Here is an 18,421-nt window from a genome sequence, read left to right on the forward strand (position 1 = left end):
TACATATGCGATGACATTACTCAATGCCTAGGTTTACCTCCAATGTACTCACATCATACCTTACCTTTCTGTACACTATGCCTTGAATCTATGCTCCTTTTACTCTCTCTTCTGAACGCGCTAGACGGCCAGTTCGTATAGCCTTTAGCCGTACCCTTATCCTACTTCTCCCCTGTTCCTCTGGTGATGTAGAGGTTAATCCAGGTCCTGCAGTGCCTAGCTCCACTCCCACTCCCCAGGTGCTCTCATTTGTTGACTTCTGTAACCATAAACACCTTGGTTTCATGCACGTTAACATTAGAAGCCTACTCCCTAAGTTTGTTTTACTTACTGCTTTAGCACACTCTGCCAACCCGGATGTCTTAGCTGTGTCTGAATCCTGGTTTAGGAAAACCACATAAAACCCTGAAATCTCCATCACTAACTATACCATTTTCCGCCAAGATAGAACTGCCAAAGGGGGCGGTGTTGCAATCTACTGCAAAGATAGCCTGCAGAGTTCTGTATTACTATCCAAGTCTGTACCCAAACAATTCGAGCTTCTACTTCTAAAAATTCACCTTTCCAGAAACAAGTCTCTTACTGTTGCCGCTTGCTATAGACCACCCTCTGCCCCCAGCTGTGCCCTCAATACCATATGTGAATTGATTGCCCCCCATCTATCTTCTGAGCTCGTGCTACTAGGTGACCTAAACTGCGACATGTTTAACACCCCGGCCATCCTACAATCTAAGCTTGATGCCCTCAATGTCACAAAAATTATCAATGAACCTACCAGGTACAACCCCAAATCCGTAAACACGGGCACCCTCATAGATATCATCCAAACTAACTCGCCCTCCAAATACACCTCTGCTGTTTTCAATCAAGATCTCAGCGATCACTGCCTCATTGCCTGCATCCGTAATGGTTCTGCGACCAAACGACCACCCCTCATCACTGTCAAACGCTCCCTAAAACACTTCTGCAAGCAGGCCTTTCTAATCGACCCAACCGGGGTATCCTGGAATGACATTGACCTCATCCCGTCAGTAGATGATGCCTGGCTATTCTTTAAAAGTGCCTTTCTCACCATCTTAAATAAGCATGCCCCATTCAACAAAAAATTTAACTAGGAACAGATATAGTCGTTGGTTCACTCCAGACCTGTCTGCCCTCGACCAGCACAAAAACATCCTGTGGCGTTCTGCATTAGCATCGAATAGCCCCCGTGATATGCAACTTTTCAGGGAAGTTAGGAACAAATATACACAGGCAGTTAGGAAAGATAAGGCTAGCTTTTTCAAACAGAAATTTGTATCCGGTAGTACTAACTCAAAAAAGTTCCTGGACACTGTAAAGTCCATGGAGAATAAGAGCACCTCCTCCCAGCTGCCCACTGCTCTGAGGCTAGGAAACACTGTTACCACCGATAAATCCACTATAATTGAGAATTTCAATAAGCATTTCTCTACGGCTGGCCATGCTTTCCACCTGGCTACCCCTACCCCGGTCAACTGCCCAGCACCCTCCACAGCAACCCGCCAAAGCCCACACCATTTCTCCTTCACCCAAATCCAGATAGCTGATGTTCTGAAAGAGCTGCAAAATCTGGACCCCTACAAATCAGCCGGGCTAGACAATCTGGACCCTCTCTTTCTAAACTTATCTGCCGAAATTGTTGCAACCCCTACTACTAGCCTGTTCAACCTTTCTTTCGTATCGTCTGAGATTCCCAAAGATTGGAAAGCTGCTGCCGTCATCCCCCTCTTCAAACGGGGTGACACTCTAGACCCAAACTGCAACAGACCTATATCTATCCTTCCCTACCCTGTCTTTCAAAGGTCTTCCAAAGCCAATTTAACAAACAAATTACCGACAATTTCAAATCCCACCATACCTTCTCCGCTATGCAATCTGGTTTCAGAGCTGGTCATGGGTGCACCTCAGCCACGCTCAAGGTCCTAAACGACATCATAACCGCCATTGATAAGAGACATTACTGTGCAGCCGTATTCATCGACCTGGCCAAGGCTTTCGACTTTGTCAATCACCACATTCTTATTGGCAGACTCGACAGCCTTGGTTTCTCAAATGATTGCCACGCCTGGTTTACCAACTACTTCTCTGATAGAGTTCAGTGTGTCAAATCGGAGGGCCTGTTGTGCGGACCTCTGGCAGTCTCTATGGGGGTGCCACAGGGTTAAATTCTCGGGCCGACTCTCTTCTCTGTATACATCAATGATGTCGCTCTTGCTGCTGGTGATTCTATGATCCACCTCTACGCAGACGACACCATTCTGTATACTTCTGGCCCCTCTTTGGACACTGTGTTAACTAACCTCCAGACGAGCTTCAATGCCATACAACTCTCCTTCCGTGGCCTCCAACTGCTCTTAAACGCAAGTAAAACAAAATGCATGCTATTTAATCGATCACTGCCCGCACCTGCTCGCCCGTCCAGCATCACTACTCTGGATGGCTCTGACTTAGAATAGTAGACAACTACAAATACCTAGGTGTCTGGTTAGACTGTAAACTCTTCTTCCAGACTCACATTAAGCATCTACAATCCAAAATTAAATTTAGAATCGGCTTCCTATATCGCAACAAAGCATCCTTTACTCATGCTGCCAAACATACCCTCGTAAAACTGACCATCCTACCGGTCCTCGACTTCGGTGATGTCATCTATAAAATAGCCTCCAACACTCTACTCAACAAATTGGATGCAGTCTATCGCAGTGCCATCCGTTTTGTCACCAAAGCCCCATACACTACCCACCACTGCGACCTGTACACTCTTACATTTTACATTTTTTTTACATTTTAGTCATTTAGCAGACGCTCTTATCCAGAGCGACTTACATTACATACATTTCATTTTCTGGCCCCCCGTGGGAATCGAACCCACAACCCTGGCGTTGCAAACACCATGCTCTACCAACTGAGCTACAGGGAAGGCTCTCGCTTCATACTCATCGCCAAACCCACTGGCTACAGGTTATCTACAAGTCTCTGCTAGGTAAAGCCCCGCCTTATCTCAGCTTACTGGTCACCATAGCAGCACCCACTCGTAGCACGCGCTCCAGCAGGTATATCTCACTGGTTACCCCCAAAGCCAATTCCTCCTTTGGCCGCCTCTCCTTCCAGTTCTCTGCTGCCAATGACTGGAACGAACTGCAAAAATCTCTGAAGCTGGAGACTCATATCTCCCTCACTAGCTTTAAGCACCAGCTCTCAGAGCAGCTCACAGATCACTGCACATAGCCCATCTGTAAACAGCCCATCTATCTATCTACCTACCTCATCCCCATACTGTATTTATTTATTTATCTTGCTCCTTTGCACCCCAGTATCTCTACTTGCACATTCACCTTCTGCACATCTACCATTCCAGTGTTTAATTGCTATATTGTAATTACTTCACCACCATGGCCTATTTATTGCCTTAACTCCCTTGTCTTACCTCATTTGCACTCACTGTATATAGACTTTTTGTTTTCTTTTGTTCTACTGTATTATTTATTGACTGTATGTTTTGTTCATTCCATGTGTAACTCTGTGTTGTTGTATGTGTCGAATTGCTATGCTTTATCTTGGCCAGGTCGCAGTTGCAAATGAGAACTTGTTCTCAACTAGCCTACCTGGTTAAATAAAGGTGAAATAAAAAATCTCGCTCTCTTTCTGTCTTATTATTTCTCCCTCTTTGTCTCTCTCTCCCCCCTCTCCCATCTCTCTTTTTCTCCCTCCTCTCTCTCTCCCCATCTCTCTTTCTATCTTATTCTTTATCTTTGTCTCTTTCGCTCTCTCTCCCCTCTCTTTCTCTCTCCCCCCCATCTCTCTCTCTTTCTGCCTTGTTCTCTCTCTGTACCCCCCTCCCCCATCCCATCTCGCACTCTCTTCATTACCCTGCTACTGATTCCTCCCGGGCAATGCGGTCATAATGATTCCAGATAGCCAGGTGTCTCAGCCCAGGAGGAAGCACTGTAACCACAGAACCACACCACACAACCACACCACAGAACCACACCAAAGAACCAGACCACAGAATCATCAATGGACCGCTATTCACTGCATAGTGCATTACTTTTCACCAGGGTCCATAGGGCTCTGGTCAAAAGTAGTGCACTATGTAGGGAATAGGGGTCCATTTGATTTGCAGATGAAGCGTGAGACAGAGAGAGAGATATCTCACATATACCTGAGTCTGTGGACATAAAGTGCTGTAGTTCCATGTCAACAGAATACGCCTGTAAGCTGCATCCCAAATTGAATGGTATTCTCTATAGTGCACCAGTTTTGACCATGCCCCTATGGTTCCTGTTGTTCAATACGTTTGGAATATCCCCTACTGCAGTCTGTATCAACCAGTAGTCTAACAGTCTATATGACTGACCACCATGTCCCCTACTGCAGTCTGTATCAACCAGTAGTCTAACAGTCTATATGACTGACCACCATGTCCCCTACTACAGTCTGTATCAACCAGTAGAACAAAATAGACAAACAGGAGAGCAGTCTTAACAGGAAGTGTATCCTGCTGTTATTGCTGCCTTTGCTGAAACCACTGAACACAGGTATTTCTCAGGGGCCCCACAGGGAATAAAAACACATTTAACTTCAAGTTTACTTTGCTGGATCTCTCACACACACACACACACACACACACACACACACACACACACACACACACACACACACACACACACACAGAGAGAAGAGGACAGTTAAACGCTTAGTTTTTTTATTATTATTATTTTTCACATAAAAATATTATCCAAAATACAAATAATTAATGTTTAGGGGTCCAAGTATTTGATAACAGATTGGGAAGGTGACAGCAGGAAACAGATTATAACACATCATAACACATTATAACACATAACAGATTGAGAAGGTGACAGCAAGAAACAGATTATAACACATAACACATTATAACACATAACAGATTGGGAAGGTGACAGCAAGAAACAGATTATAACACATAACACATTATAACACATTAATTTGTAGTTGTTGTGATCTTGATCCTGTGTGTGGGAGGGGCTTACGTTGCAGTTTGTCATTTCTAGACATAGCCTGGGAGGATTTTTCACTGTCACACAGAGCAACATGGTAATTGTGTTCCAAATGTCACCTATTCCCCCTGTGTTCCAAATGTCACCTATTCCCCCTGTGTTTCAAATGTCACCTATTCCCTCTGTGTTCCAAATGGCACCTATTCCCACTGTGTTCCAAATGGCACCTATTCCTCTGTGTTCCAAATGGCACCTATTCCCCTGTGTTCCAAATGGCACCTATTCCGCTGTGTTCCAAATGGCACCTATTCCCCTGTGTTCCAAATGGCACCTGTTCATCAGTGTTCCAAATAACACCTGTTTCGCTGTGTTCCAAATGACACCTATTCCCTTTGTGTTCCAAATGGTACCTATTCCCTTTGTGTTCCAAATGGCACCTATTCCACTGTGTTCCAAATTGCACCTATTCCATTGTGTTCCAAATGGCACCTATTCCCCTCAGTTCCAAATGGCACCCTTTCCACTGTGTTCCAAATGGCACCTATTCCACCGCGTTCTTAATGGCACCAGTTCTACCATGTTCCAAATGGCACCTATTCATGTGTGTTCCAAATGGCAGCTATTAAACCATGTTCCAAATGACACCTTTGCCACTGTGTTCCAAATGGCACCCTTTCAACTGTGTTCCAAATGGCACCCTTTCCACTGTGTTCCAAATGGCACCTATTCCACTGTTTTCCAAATGGCACCTATTCCTCTGTGTTCCAAATGGCACCTATTCCTCTGTGTTCCAAATGGCACCTATAACTCTGTGTTCCAAATGGCACCTATTCCTCTGTGTTCCAAAAGGGCACCTATTCCTCTGTGTTCCAAATGGCACGTGTTCCTCTGTGTTCCAAATGGCACCTATTCCTCTGTGTTCCAAATGGCACGTGTTCCAAATGGCACCTATTCCCACTGTGTTCCAAATGGCATGTGTTCCCCTGTGTTCCAAATGGCACCTATTTCCCTGTGTTCCAAATGGCACGTGTTCCCTCTGTGTTCCAAATGGCACCTGTTCCCTCTGTGTTCCAAATGGCACCTGTTCCTCTGTGTTCCAAATGGCACCTGTTCCTCTGTGTTCCAAATGGCACCTGTTCCACTGTGTTCCAAATGGCATGTGTTCCTCTGTGTTCCAAATAGCACCTATTCCTCTGTGTTCCAAATGGCACCTGTTCCACTGTGTTCCAAATGGCACCTGTTCCACTGTGTTCCAAATGGCACCTGTTCCACTGTGTTCCAAATGGCACCTGTTCCACTGTGTTCCAAATGGCACCTGTTCCACTGTGTTCCAAATGGCACCTATTCCACTGTGTTCCAAATGGCACCTATTCCACTGTGTTCCAAATGGCACCTATTCCACTGTGTTCCAAATGGCACCTATTCCACTTAGTTCCAAATGGCACCTATTCCCTCTGTGTTCCAAATGGCACCTGTTCCTCTGTGTTCCAAATGGCACCTGTTCCTCTGTGTTCCAAATGGCACCTGTTCCACTGTGTTCCAAATGGCATGTGTTCCTCTGTGTTCCAAATAGCACCTATTCCCTTGTGTTCCAAATGGCACCTGTTCCACTGTGTTCCAAATGGCACCTGTTCCACTGTGTTCCAAATGGCACCTGTTCCACTGTGTTCCAAATGGCACCTGTTCCACTGTGTTCCAAATGGCACCTGTTCCACTGTGTTCCAAATGGCACCTATTCCACTGTGTTCCAAATGGCACCTATTCCACTTAGTTCCAAATGGCACCTATTCCCCTTGTGTTCCAAATGGCACTATTTCCTACTAGCATTTTGACCACAGCCCTATAGACTCTGGTCAAAAGTAGTACACTATCAAGGGAATAGAATACCATTTAGAACACATCCTTGCTGTTGTCCCACCAGACAGTCATACAATCATTTAATTAGGTAACAACCCCCTGTGTTATTCTATAATATGTTTGCAGTGTGCAGGCAGTTTATCAATTACTGCTTGTGGTTTCATTCTGTCACTCAGTCTCAGTCTGGGGCAAGTGTCTGAGCTCTCTCTGTCTCTCTCTCTCTCTGTGCTGCAGAGCTGTGTAATATACTTCAACAAATCAATTCTGTTGCAGTTGAGCATTTTCCTCCTCTCTTTCTTCTCTCTTTCCTCTTCTATCTTTCATCTTCTCGCCTCTCTATCCACTCCTCCCCTCTCTGTCCTCCCCTCTCTGTCCTCTCCTCTCTATCCACTCCTCCCCTCTCTTTCCTCTCCTCTCTATCCACTCCTCCTCTCTTTCCTCTCCTCTCTTTTCTCTCTTTCCTCTCCTCTCTTTCCTCTACTCTCCTCCTCTCTTTCCTCTCCTCTCTTTACTCTACTCTCCTCTCCTCTCTATCCACTTCTCTCCTCTCTATCCTCTCCTCTCTATCCTCCCTCTGTCATTGTTGTTTCCAGTACAGAGCACACATCAGACCACAGCCAAGGAGTAGAGGAAGAGAATCTGGTTTTGAAAAGGAGAGAGCCCCCCCCCCCCCCCCCTTGTCTCCCACCCGATACGAAATGATTCCTTGTGGTTGGACCGGCCTTTATAGCCTGCATTAACCCTGTGCTGTCAACCAAAGCATGAGCTCTGCTGAGAGAGATGAATCAAACCCAGGAGCTGTGTGCTGGGGATTGGAATAGCTAGCTCTACCGTTTCCTGTGTGTGTATCACCCCTGTCCTCTGACTCGTCCTCTGTAAGCAGCGGAGCATGCAGCTTATCCATGCAGCGAAGAAATGTATTAAACCACATTAGGAGTCAAACCTACTAGCAACTGTTAGGAATGGTGTGTCTGTAGAGAGAGGACCAGTAGTGTCTATAGAGAGAGGACCAGTAGTGTCTATAGAGAGAGGACCAGTAGTGTCTATAGAGAGAGGACCAGTAGTGTCTATAGAGAGAGGACCAGTAGTGTCTATAGAGAGAGGACCAGTAGTGTCTATAGAGAGAGGACCAGTAGTGTCTATAGAGAGAGGACCAGTAGTGTCTATAGAGAGAGGACCAGTAGTGTCTATAGAGAGGACCAGTAGTGTCTATAGAGAGAGGACCAGTAGTGTTTATAGAGAGAGGGCCAGTAGTGTCTATAGAGAGAGGACCAGTAGTGTTTCTAGAGAGAGGACCAGTAGTGTCTATAGAGAGAGGACCAGTAGTGTCTATAGAGAGAGGACCAGTAGTGTCTATAGAGAGAGGACCAGTAGTGTCTATAGACAGAGGACCAGTAGTGTCTATAGACAGAGGACCAGTAGTGTCTATAGAGAGAGGACCAGTAGTGTCTATAGAGAGAGGACCAGTAGTGTTATAGAGAGAGGACCAGTAGTGTCTGTAGAGAGAGGACCAGTAGTGTCTGTAGAGAGAGGACCAGTAGTGTCTGTAGAGAGAGGACCAGTAGTGTTTATAGAGAGAGGACCGGTAGTGTTTATAGAGAGAGGACCAGTAGTGTCTATAGAGAGAGGACCAGTAGTGTCTATAGAGAGAGGACCAGTAGTGTCTAGAGAGAGGACCAGTAGCATCTGTAGAGAGAGGACCAGTATTGTCTAGAGAGAGGACCAGTAGTGTCTAGAGAGAGGACCAGTAGTATCTGTAAAGAGAGGACCAGTAGTGTCTGTAGGGAGAGGACCAGTAGTGTCTATAGAGAGAAGACCAGTAGTGTCTGTAGAGAGAGGACCAGTAGTGTCTGTAGAGAGAGGACCAGTAGTGTCTGTAGAGAGAGGACCAGTAGTGTCTGTAGAGAGAGGACCAGTAGTGTCTGTAGAGAGAGGACCAGTAGTGTTTATAGAGAGAGGACCGGTAGTGTTTATAGAGAGAGGACCGGTAGTGTTTATAGAGAGAGGACCATTAGTGTCTATAGAGAGAGGACCAGTAGTGTCTATAGAGAGAGGACCAGTAGTGTCTATAGAGAGAGGACCAGTAGTGTCTATAGAGAGAGGACCAGTAGTGTCTATAGAGAGAGGACCAGTAGTGTTTATAGAGAGAGGACCAGTAGTGTTTATAGAGAGAGGACCAGTAGTGTTTATAGAGAGAGGACCAGTAGTGTCTATAGAGAGAGGACCAGTAGTGTCTATAGAGAGAGGACCAGTAGTGTCTATAGAGAGAGGACCAGTGGTGTCTAGAGAGAGGAGCAGTAGTATCTGTAGAGAGAGGACCAGTAGTGTCTCGAGAGAGGACCAGTAGGGTCTAGAGAGAGGACCAGTAGTGTCTGTAGAGAGAAGACCAGTAGTATCTGTAGAGAGAGGACCAGTAGTGTCTGTAGAGAGAGGACCAGTAGTGTCTGTAGAGAGAGGACCAGTAGTGTCTAGAGAGAGGAGCAGTAGTATCTGTAGAGAGAGGACCAGTAGTGTCTCGAGAGAGGACCAGTAGGGTCTAGAGAGAGGACCAGTAGTGTCTGTAGAGAGAGGACCAGTAGTGTCTGTAGAGAGAAGACCAGTAGTATCTGTAGAGAGAGGACCAGTAGTGTCTGTAGAGAGAGGACCAGTAGTGTCTGTAGAGAGAGGACCAGTAGTGTCTGTAGAGAGAGGACCAGTAGTGTCTGTAGAGAGAGGACCGGTAGTGTCTGTAGAGAGAGGACCGGTAGTGTCTGTAGAGAGAGGACCGGTAGTGTCTGTAGAGAGAGGACCGGTAGTGTCTGTAAAGAGAGGACCGGTAGTGTCTGTAGAGAGAGGACCGGTAGTGTCTGTAGAGAGAGGACCGGTAGTGTCTGTAGGGAGAGGACCGGTAGTGTCTGTAGGGAGAGGACCGGTAGTGTCTGTAGAGAGAGGACCAGTAGTGTCTATAGAGAGAGGACCAGTAGTGTCTATAGAGAGAGGACCAGTAGTGTCTATAGAGAGAGGACCAGTAGTGTTTATAGAGAGAGGGCCAGTAGTATCTATAGAGAGAGGACCAGTAGTGTCTATAGAGAGAGGACCAGTAGTGTCTATAGAGAGAGGACCAGTAGTGTCTATAGAGAGAGGACCAGTAGTGTTTATAGAGAGAGGACCAGTAGTGTCTATAGAGAGAGGACCAGTAGTGTCTATAGAGAGAGGACCAGTGGTGTCTAGAGAGAGGACCAGTAGTATCTGTAGAGAGAGGACCAGTAGTGTCTCGAGAGAGGACCAGTAGTGTCTAGAGAGAGGACCAGTAGTATCTGTAGAGAGAGGACCAGTAGTGTCTATAGAGAGAGGACCAGTAGTGTCTATAGAGAGAGGACCAGTAGTGTTTATAGAGAGAGGACCAGTAGTATCTATAGAGAGAGGACCAGTAGTGTCTATAGAGAGAGGACCAGTAGTGTCTATAGAGAGAGGACCAGTAGTGTTTATAGAGAGAGGACCAGTAGTATCTATAGAGAGAGGACCAGTAGTGTCTATAGAGAGAGGACCAGTAGTGTCTATAGAGAGAGGACCGGTAGTGTTTATAGAGAGAGGACCGGTAGTGTTTATAGAGAGAGGACCGGTAGTGTCTATAGAGAGGACCGTTAGTGTCTATAGAGAGGACCGTTAGTGTCTATAGAGAGGACCGGTAGTGTCTATAGAGAGGACCGGTAGTGTCTATAGAGAGGGGACCGGTAGTGTCTATAGAGAGGGGACCGGTAGTGTCTATAGAGAGAGGACCGGTAGTGTTATAGAGAGAGGACCGGTAGTGATATAGAGGACCAGTATTGTCTATAGAGAGAGGACCAGTAGTGTTTATAGAGAGAGGACCGGTAGTGTCTATAGAGAGGACCGTTAGTGTCTATAGAGAGGACCGTTAGTGTCTATAGAGAGGACCGGTAGTGTCTATAGAGAGGACCGGTAGTGTCTATAGAGAGGGGACCGGTAGTGTCTATAGAGAGGGGACCGGTAGTGTCTATAGAGAGAGGACCGGTAGTGTTATAGAGAGAGGACCGGTAGTGATATAGAGGACCAGTATTGTCTATAGAGAGAGGACCAGTAGTGTTATAGAGAGAGGACCAGTAGTGTCTATAGAGAGAGGACCAGTAGTGTCTGTAGAGAGAGGACCAGTAGTGTCTGTAGAGAGAGGACCGGTAGTGTCTGTAGAGAGAGGACCGGTAGTGTCTGTAGAGAGAGGACCGGTAGTGTCTGTAGAGAGAGGACCGGTAGTGTCTGTAAAGAGAGGACCGGTAGTGTCTGTAGAGAGAGGACCGGTAGTGTCTGTAGAGAGAGGACCGGTAGTGTCTGTAGGGAGAGGACCGGTAGTGTCTGTAGGGAGAGGACCGGTAGTGTCTGTAGAGAGAGGACCAGTAGTGTCTATAGAGAGAGGACCAGTAGTGTCTATAGAGAGAGGACCAGTAGTGTCTATAGAGAGAGGACCAGTAGTGTTTATAGAGAGAGGGCCAGTAGTATCTATAGAGAGAGGACCAGTAGTGTCTATAGAGAGAGGACCAGTAGTGTCTATAGAGAGAGGACCAGTAGTGTCTATAGAGAGAGGACCAGTAGTGTTTATAGAGAGAGGACCAGTAGTGTCTATAGAGAGAGGACCAGTAGTGTCTATAGAGAGAGGACCAGTGGTGTCTAGAGAGAGGACCAGTAGTATCTGTAGAGAGAGGACCAGTAGTGTCTCGAGAGAGGACCAGTAGTGTCTAGAGAGAGGACCAGTAGTATCTGTAGAGAGAGGACCAGTAGTGTCTATAGAGAGAGGACCAGTAGTGTCTATAGAGAGAGGACCAGTAGTGTTTATAGAGAGAGGACCAGTAGTATCTATAGAGAGAGGACCAGTAGTGTCTATAGAGAGAGGACCAGTAGTGTCTATAGAGAGAGGACCAGTAGTGTTTATAGAGAGAGGACCAGTAGTATCTATAGAGAGAGGACCAGTAGTGTCTATAGAGAGAGGACCAGTAGTGTCTATAGAGAGAGGACCGGTAGTGTTTATAGAGAGAGGACCGGTAGTGTTTATAGAGAGAGGACCGGTAGTGTCTATAGAGAGGACCGTTAGTGTCTATAGAGAGGACCGTTAGTGTCTATAGAGAGGACCGGTAGTGTCTATAGAGAGGACCGGTAGTGTCTATAGAGAGGGGACCGGTAGTGTCTATAGAGAGGGGACCGGTAGTGTCTATAGAGAGAGGACCGGTAGTGTTATAGAGAGAGGACCGGTAGTGATATAGAGGACCAGTATTGTCTATAGAGAGAGGACCAGTAGTGTTATAGAGAGAGGACCAGTAGTGTCTATAGAGAGAGGACCAGTAGTGTTATAGAGAGAGGACCAGTAGTGTCTGTAGAGAGAGGACCGGTAGTGTCTGTAGAGAGAGGACCGGTAGTGTCTGTAGAGAGAGGACCGGTAGTGTCTATAGAGAGGACCGGTAGTGTCTATAGAGAGGACCGGTAGTGTCTATAGAGAGGACCGGTAGTGTCTATAGAGAGAGGACCGGTAGTGTCTATAGAGAGGGGACCGGTAGTGTCTATAGAGAGGGGACCGGTAGTGTCTATAGAGAGGGGACCGGTAGTGTCTATAGAGAGGGGACCGGTAGTGTCTATAGAGAGAGGACCGGTACTGTCTATAGAGAGAGGACCAGTAGTGTTATAGAGAGAGGTTTATTGTTTATCCTACGTCCCAAAGCCCCTTAGGGTTCCTTATGTTCCCTGGTATAAAAAAAGTAGGTGCACTATGTAGAGAATAGGTTGGTATGAATGAATGAATGAATGAATTAATTAATTAATTTGGTGACAGATGTGAAATGAAATATGGGGTGACAGTTTAAAAATTGTCAAAACATTTTTTTTAATTTGTAAAAGCAAAGTACTTAAGCGTTTTTAATGACAACTGTCAGAGCAAATAAACTAAACTTCTTCAATGTTTTTTTTTTTTAGGAGCAGCAGAATCTGGGGTGGAGGACCCCTACCTGACATGTGACTGGGTGGGGGGGGGTGGGGGGGTCTGAGGTGGCGGCAGACAGAGAGAGACGGAGGAAGAAGAAGAATCCAGGATTTACAGTCAACACAGGTGAGTTCCTTTCCTCATTAAACCATCTCGTCCTTTTCCCACCACAGAGCCTGAGCTGGGTTGTACTGGGCAGAGCCAAGCTGAGCTGGGTTGTACTGGGCAGAGCCAAGCTGAGCTGGGTTGTACTGGGCAGAGCCAAGCTGAGCTGGGTTGTACTGGGCAGAGCCAAGCTGAGCTGGGTTGTACTGGGCAGAGCCAAGCTGAGCTGGGTTGTACTGGGCAGAGCCAAGCTGAGCTGGATTGTACTGGGCAGAGCCAAGCTGAGCTGGGTTGTACTGGACTGAGCCAAACTGAGCTGGATTGTACTGGACTGGCCTGGTTTTGCATCTGAAACCATGCTGGAAAGTGCATTGTTTTTGCTTTGGGTCAGAATAGTGGTAATCGGGCTTTACGGTCATTCAGCGGATGTCTAGATCCCTAAACTATTCCTGATGAGTGTTGTTCACTTCATTCATTCTCAGGAAAACTCCCTGCTTGTTGAGGAAATGTCACAGATAGCTGGTGGCTGGAAGACAGCAGGAGAGGCTTGTTACTGTAAATAGACTTTAGAGCCTGTCTGTTCTCTCAGTGAACTGTTATATACTTGTTATAAACACTGGGATAGTGTTTGGTTGGTCCTACTTGCTATAAACACTGGGATAGTGTTTGGTTGGTCCTACTTGCTATAAACACTGGGATAGTGTTTGGTTGGTCCTACTTGCTATAAACACTGGGATAGTGTTTGGTTGGTACCTTTTGCTATAAACACTGGTATAGTGTTTGGTTTGTCCTACCTGCTAATAACACTGGGATAGTGTTTGGTTGGTCTTACTTGCTATAAACACTGGGATAGTGCTTGGTTGGACAACATATTTGGTTTGCAGACCTACATATGAAGGCCATTGTATCCATCAGTTGGATAAATATGCCATACAGTTGGCCTGGTTGGTTTGGGTTGGCTGCTGTATGCTGAGCCGCAAGGCAGAGGGAGTGTGTGTGTGTGTGTGTGTGTGTGTGTGTGTGTGTGTGTGTGTGTGTGTGTGTGTGTGTGTGTGTGTGTGTGTGTGTGTGTGTGTGTGTGTGTGTGTGTGTGTGTGTGTGTGTGTGTGTGTGTGTGTGTGTGTGTGTGCGCGCGCGCGTGTGTGTGGAGTAGGGAGCCTTCTTAAGTCCACTCCCATGACTAATGCCAAGAGGAGGTTCCTAATAAATGTCTTGACCTCCAGATGAACTTTGCTAGCATTACTAGCATTCCTAGCTAGTTCATCTTTTAACCCCCCCTCCCCGTTCATTTTCTAGATAGTATTTTTCCCTATAGATGTTCTGTGTTTAATAAATACATAAAAAATGTGAAACAAAGATAATTATTATAATAAGAAATATTAAACAAATGAATAAATACTAATTAACTTTGACGACATTGTGAAATTAAAATTTGACATCTTCTTTGAGCGAGAACGCATGCAGGCAGATTTTGGTTAATTTGACAATTTTCTTTCCAGTTTGATTAAATGAGCTTAATATGCTATGCTTCCAAAGCCAACATATGAATGAATAGCCCTCTGTAATATATATTGAGAACACGTTTGAGAAAGATGCTGATTGACTTATGAAATGGTACAGGACTCTTGCTGGGGCTATTAGCATGGCAGGCTAATCAAATAGGCTAGTCATCTATAGCTGAATGTAACAAGTATTTCTCTGTTTAGCTAATATGGCTCTATTGTAAACATGCTCTTCTTGTTTCTACATGTTGTTATCTCACCAGTTTTTTTTAACAGAGAAGATATATTAAGCTTAGGTTTCTTTTCCAAAATACAATATAAAATACACAATAAACACTATCTCAATATATATACACACATATTAGAATGGAAAAACATAGTGGTAAGCACAAGTAAAACCACAAATAAATCCCCCTCTTCTCTCTCCCCTCTTCGTCTCTCCTCTCTCCCCTCTTCGTGTCTCCACTCCCTTCCACCCAGCCTGGGACATCAGAATGTGAGTTATTCCCAGCAGCCCTCTGGGTCGGTCTGTTAACACCAGAATGTGAGTTATTCCCAGCAGCCCTCAGCCCTCTGGGTCAGTCTGTTAACACCAGAATGTGAGTTATTCCCAGCAGCCCTCAGCCCTCTGGGTCGGTCTGTTAACATCAGAATGTGAGTTATTCCCAGCAGCCCTCTGGGTCAGTCTGTTAACACCAGAATGTGAGTTATTCCCAGCAGTCCTCAGCCCTCTGGGTCAGTCTGTTAACATCAGAATGTGAGTTATTCCCAGCAGCCCTCTGGGTCGGTCTGTTAACATCAGAATGTGAGTTATTCCCAGCAGCCCTCAGCCCTCTGGGTCGGTCTGTTAACATCAGAATGTGAGTTATTCCCAGCAGCCTCAGCCCTCTGGGTCGGTCTGTTAACACCAAAATGTGAGTTATTCCCAGCAGCCCTCTGGGTCGGTCTGTTAACATCAGAATGTGAGTTATTCCCAGCAGCCCTCAGCCCTCTGGGTCGGTCTGTTAACATCAGAATGTGAGTTATTCCCAGCAGCCCTCTGGGTCAGTCTGTTAACACCAGAATGTGAGTTATTCCCAGCAGCCCTCTGGGTCGGTCTGTTAACATCAGAATGTGAGTTATTCCCAGCAGCCCTCAGCCCTCTGGGTCGGTCTGTTAACATCAGAATGTGAGTTATTCCCAGCAGCCCTCAGCCCTCTGGGTCGGTCTGTTAACACCAGAATGTGAGTTATTCCCAGCAGCCCTCTGGGTCGGTCTGTTAACATCAGAATGTGAGTTATTCCCAGCAGCCCTCAGCCCTCTGGGTCGGTCTGTTAACATCAGAATGTGAGTTATTCCCAGCAGCCCTCAGCCCTCTGGGTCGGTCTGTTAACACCAGAATGTGAGTTATTCCCAGCAGCCCTCTGGGTCGGTCTGTTAACATCAGAATGTGAGTTATTCCCAGCAGCCCTCAGCCCTCTGGGTCGGTCTGTTAACACAGCAGTGCACCAAATGTGCTTTGCTTGAACAGTTGCCCCCCCCCTCCAAATATCAAGAGATTTGACCCCACACTCTCGCTGGAAGACTAAAGGAGGATGGGCTGCTCAACCAGTGGGAGAGAGGGAGGGAGAGAGGGAGGGAGGAAGAGAGAGAACAAGATAAAGGGGACAGAGATTGAGATAACAAGATAAAGGGGGGAGAGAGAGAGAACAAGATAAAGGGGGAGAGAGAGAGAACAAGATAAAGGGGGAGAGAGAGAGAACAAGATAAATGGGGACAGAGAGAGAGAACAAGAAAAAAGGAGGAGAGAGAGAGAACAAGATTAAGGGGGGACAAAGAGAGAGAACAAGAAAGGGGGGACCGAGAGAGAGAACAAGATAAAGGGGGACAGAGAGAGAGAATGAGATAAATGGGGGAGAGAGAGAACAAGATAAATGGGGGAGAGAGAGAACAAGATAAAGGGGGAAAGAGAGAGAGAACAAGATAAATGGGGGAGAGAGAGAGAACAAGATAAATGGGGGAGAGAGAGAGAGAACAAGATAAATGGGGGAGAGAGAGAACAAGATAAAGGGGGGACAGGGAGAGAAGAAGATAAAGGGGGGAGAGAGAGAACAAGATAAAGGAGGGGAGCGAGCGAGAACAAGATAAAGGAGGGGAGAGAGAACAAGATAAAGGGGGAGGGAGAGAACAAGATAAAGGGGAGAGAGAGAGATAAAGAACAAGATAAAGGGGGAGAGAGAGAGAACAAGATTAAGGGGGGACAGAGAGAGAACAAGAAAAAGGGGGACAGAGAAAGAGAGAACAAGATTTAGGGGGGAGAGAGAGAACAAGATAAATGGGGGAGAGAGAGAACAAGATAAATAGGGGAGAGAGAAGAAGAATACGGGGGAGAGAGAGAACAAGAATACCGGGGAGAGAGAGAACAAGATAAGGGGGAGAGAGAGAACAAGATAAGGGGGAGAGAGAGAACAAGATAAGGGGGCAGAGAGAGAGAGAACAAGATAAGGGGGTAGAGAGAGAGAGAACAAGATAAAGGGGGAGAGAGAGAGAACAAGATAAAGGGGGGAGGGAGAGAGAACAAGATAAATGGGGGGGAGAGAGGGAGCAAAATAAATGTGGGACAGAGAGAGAGAGAGAGAACAAGATAAAGAGGGACAGAGAGAACAAGATAAAGAGGGACAGAGAGAACAAGATAAAGAGGGACAGAGAGAACAAGATAAAGAGGGACAGAGAGAACAAGATAAAGGGGGACAGAGAGAGAGAACAAGATACATGGGGGAGAGAGGGAACAAGATAAAGGGGGAGAGAGCGAGAGAGAACAAGAAAATGGGGGAGAGAGAGAGAACAAGATAAAGGGGAGAGAGACAGAGAACAATAGAAAGGGGGACAGAGAGAGAGAGAACAAGATAAAGGGGGACAGAGAGAGAACAAGATTTAGGGGGGAGATAGAAAACAAGATAAATGGGGACAGAGATGAAACAAGATTTAGAGGGAGAGAGAGAACAAGATGAATAGGGGCGAGAGAGAACAAGATAAATCAAATCAAATCAAATGTATTTATATCGCCCTTCTTACATCAGCTGATATCTCAAAGTGCTGTACAGAAACCCAGCCTAAAACCCCAAACAGCAAGCAATGCAGGTGTAGAAGCACGGTGGCTAGGAAAAACTCCCAAGAAAGGCCAAAACCTAGACAGAAACCTAGAGAGGATCCAGGCTTTGAGGGGGGGCCAGTCCTCTTCTGGCTGTGCTGGGTAGAGATTATAACAGCACATGACCAAGATGTTCAAATGTTCATAAATGACCAGCATGGTCAAATAATAATAATCACAGTTGTCGAGGGTGCAACAGGTCAGCACCTCTAGAGTAATTGTCAGTTGGCTTTTCATAGCCAATCATTGAGAGTATCTCTACCGCTCCTGCTGTCTCTAGAGAGTTGAAAATAGCAGGTCTGGGACAGGTAGCACGTCCAGTGAACAGGTCAGGGTTCCATAGCCGCAGGCAGAACAGTTGAAACTGGAGCAGCAGCACGGCCAGGTGGACTGGGGACAGCAAGGAGTCATCATGTCAGGTAGTCCTGAGGCATGGTCTTTGGAGGGGTCAGGAGACACTGTGGCCCCATCCGACGATACCCCCAGACAGGGCCAAACAGGAAGGATATAACCCTACCCACTTTGCCAAAGCACAGCCCCCCACACCACTAGAGGGATATCTTCAACCACCAACTTACCATCCTGAGACAAGGCCGAGTATAGCCCACAAAGATCTCCGCCACGGCACAACCCAAGGGGGGGCGCCAACCCAAACAGGAAGACCACGTCAGTGACTCAACCCACTCAAGCTACGCACCCCTCCTAGGGACGGTATGGAAGAACACCAGTAAGCCAGCGACTCGGCCCCTGTAATAGGGTTAGAGCCAGAGAATCCCAGTGGAGAGAGGGGAACTGGCCAGGCAGAGACAGCAAGGGCGGTTCGTTCCTCCAGAGCCTTTCCGTTCACCTTCACACTCCTGGGCCAGAC

At 46.5% G+C, this 18,421-nt stretch overlaps 1 protein-coding gene across 2 annotated transcripts in view; it reads left to right on the plus strand.

Moving 5' to 3' along the window:
* LOC106578757 (zinc finger MIZ domain-containing protein 1) overlaps positions 1–18,421 on the plus strand; it is a 396,722-nt gene that overhangs the window by 110,875 nt on the left and 267,426 nt on the right. For both annotated transcript variants that reach the window (XM_045702291.2, XM_045702290.2), the window contains exon 2: positions 12,810–12,942. The gene's annotated coding sequence lies outside the window, so the exon portion shown is untranslated. The remainder of the gene's footprint in view (positions 1–12,809; positions 12,943–18,421) is intronic.

The sequence above is a fragment of the Salmo salar genome, chromosome 19 (assembly GCF_965601325.2).
Source record: "Salmo salar chromosome 19, fSalSal1, whole genome shotgun sequence".
In the NCBI taxonomy this organism is placed as follows: Eukaryota; Metazoa; Chordata; class Actinopteri; order Salmoniformes; family Salmonidae; genus Salmo; species Salmo salar.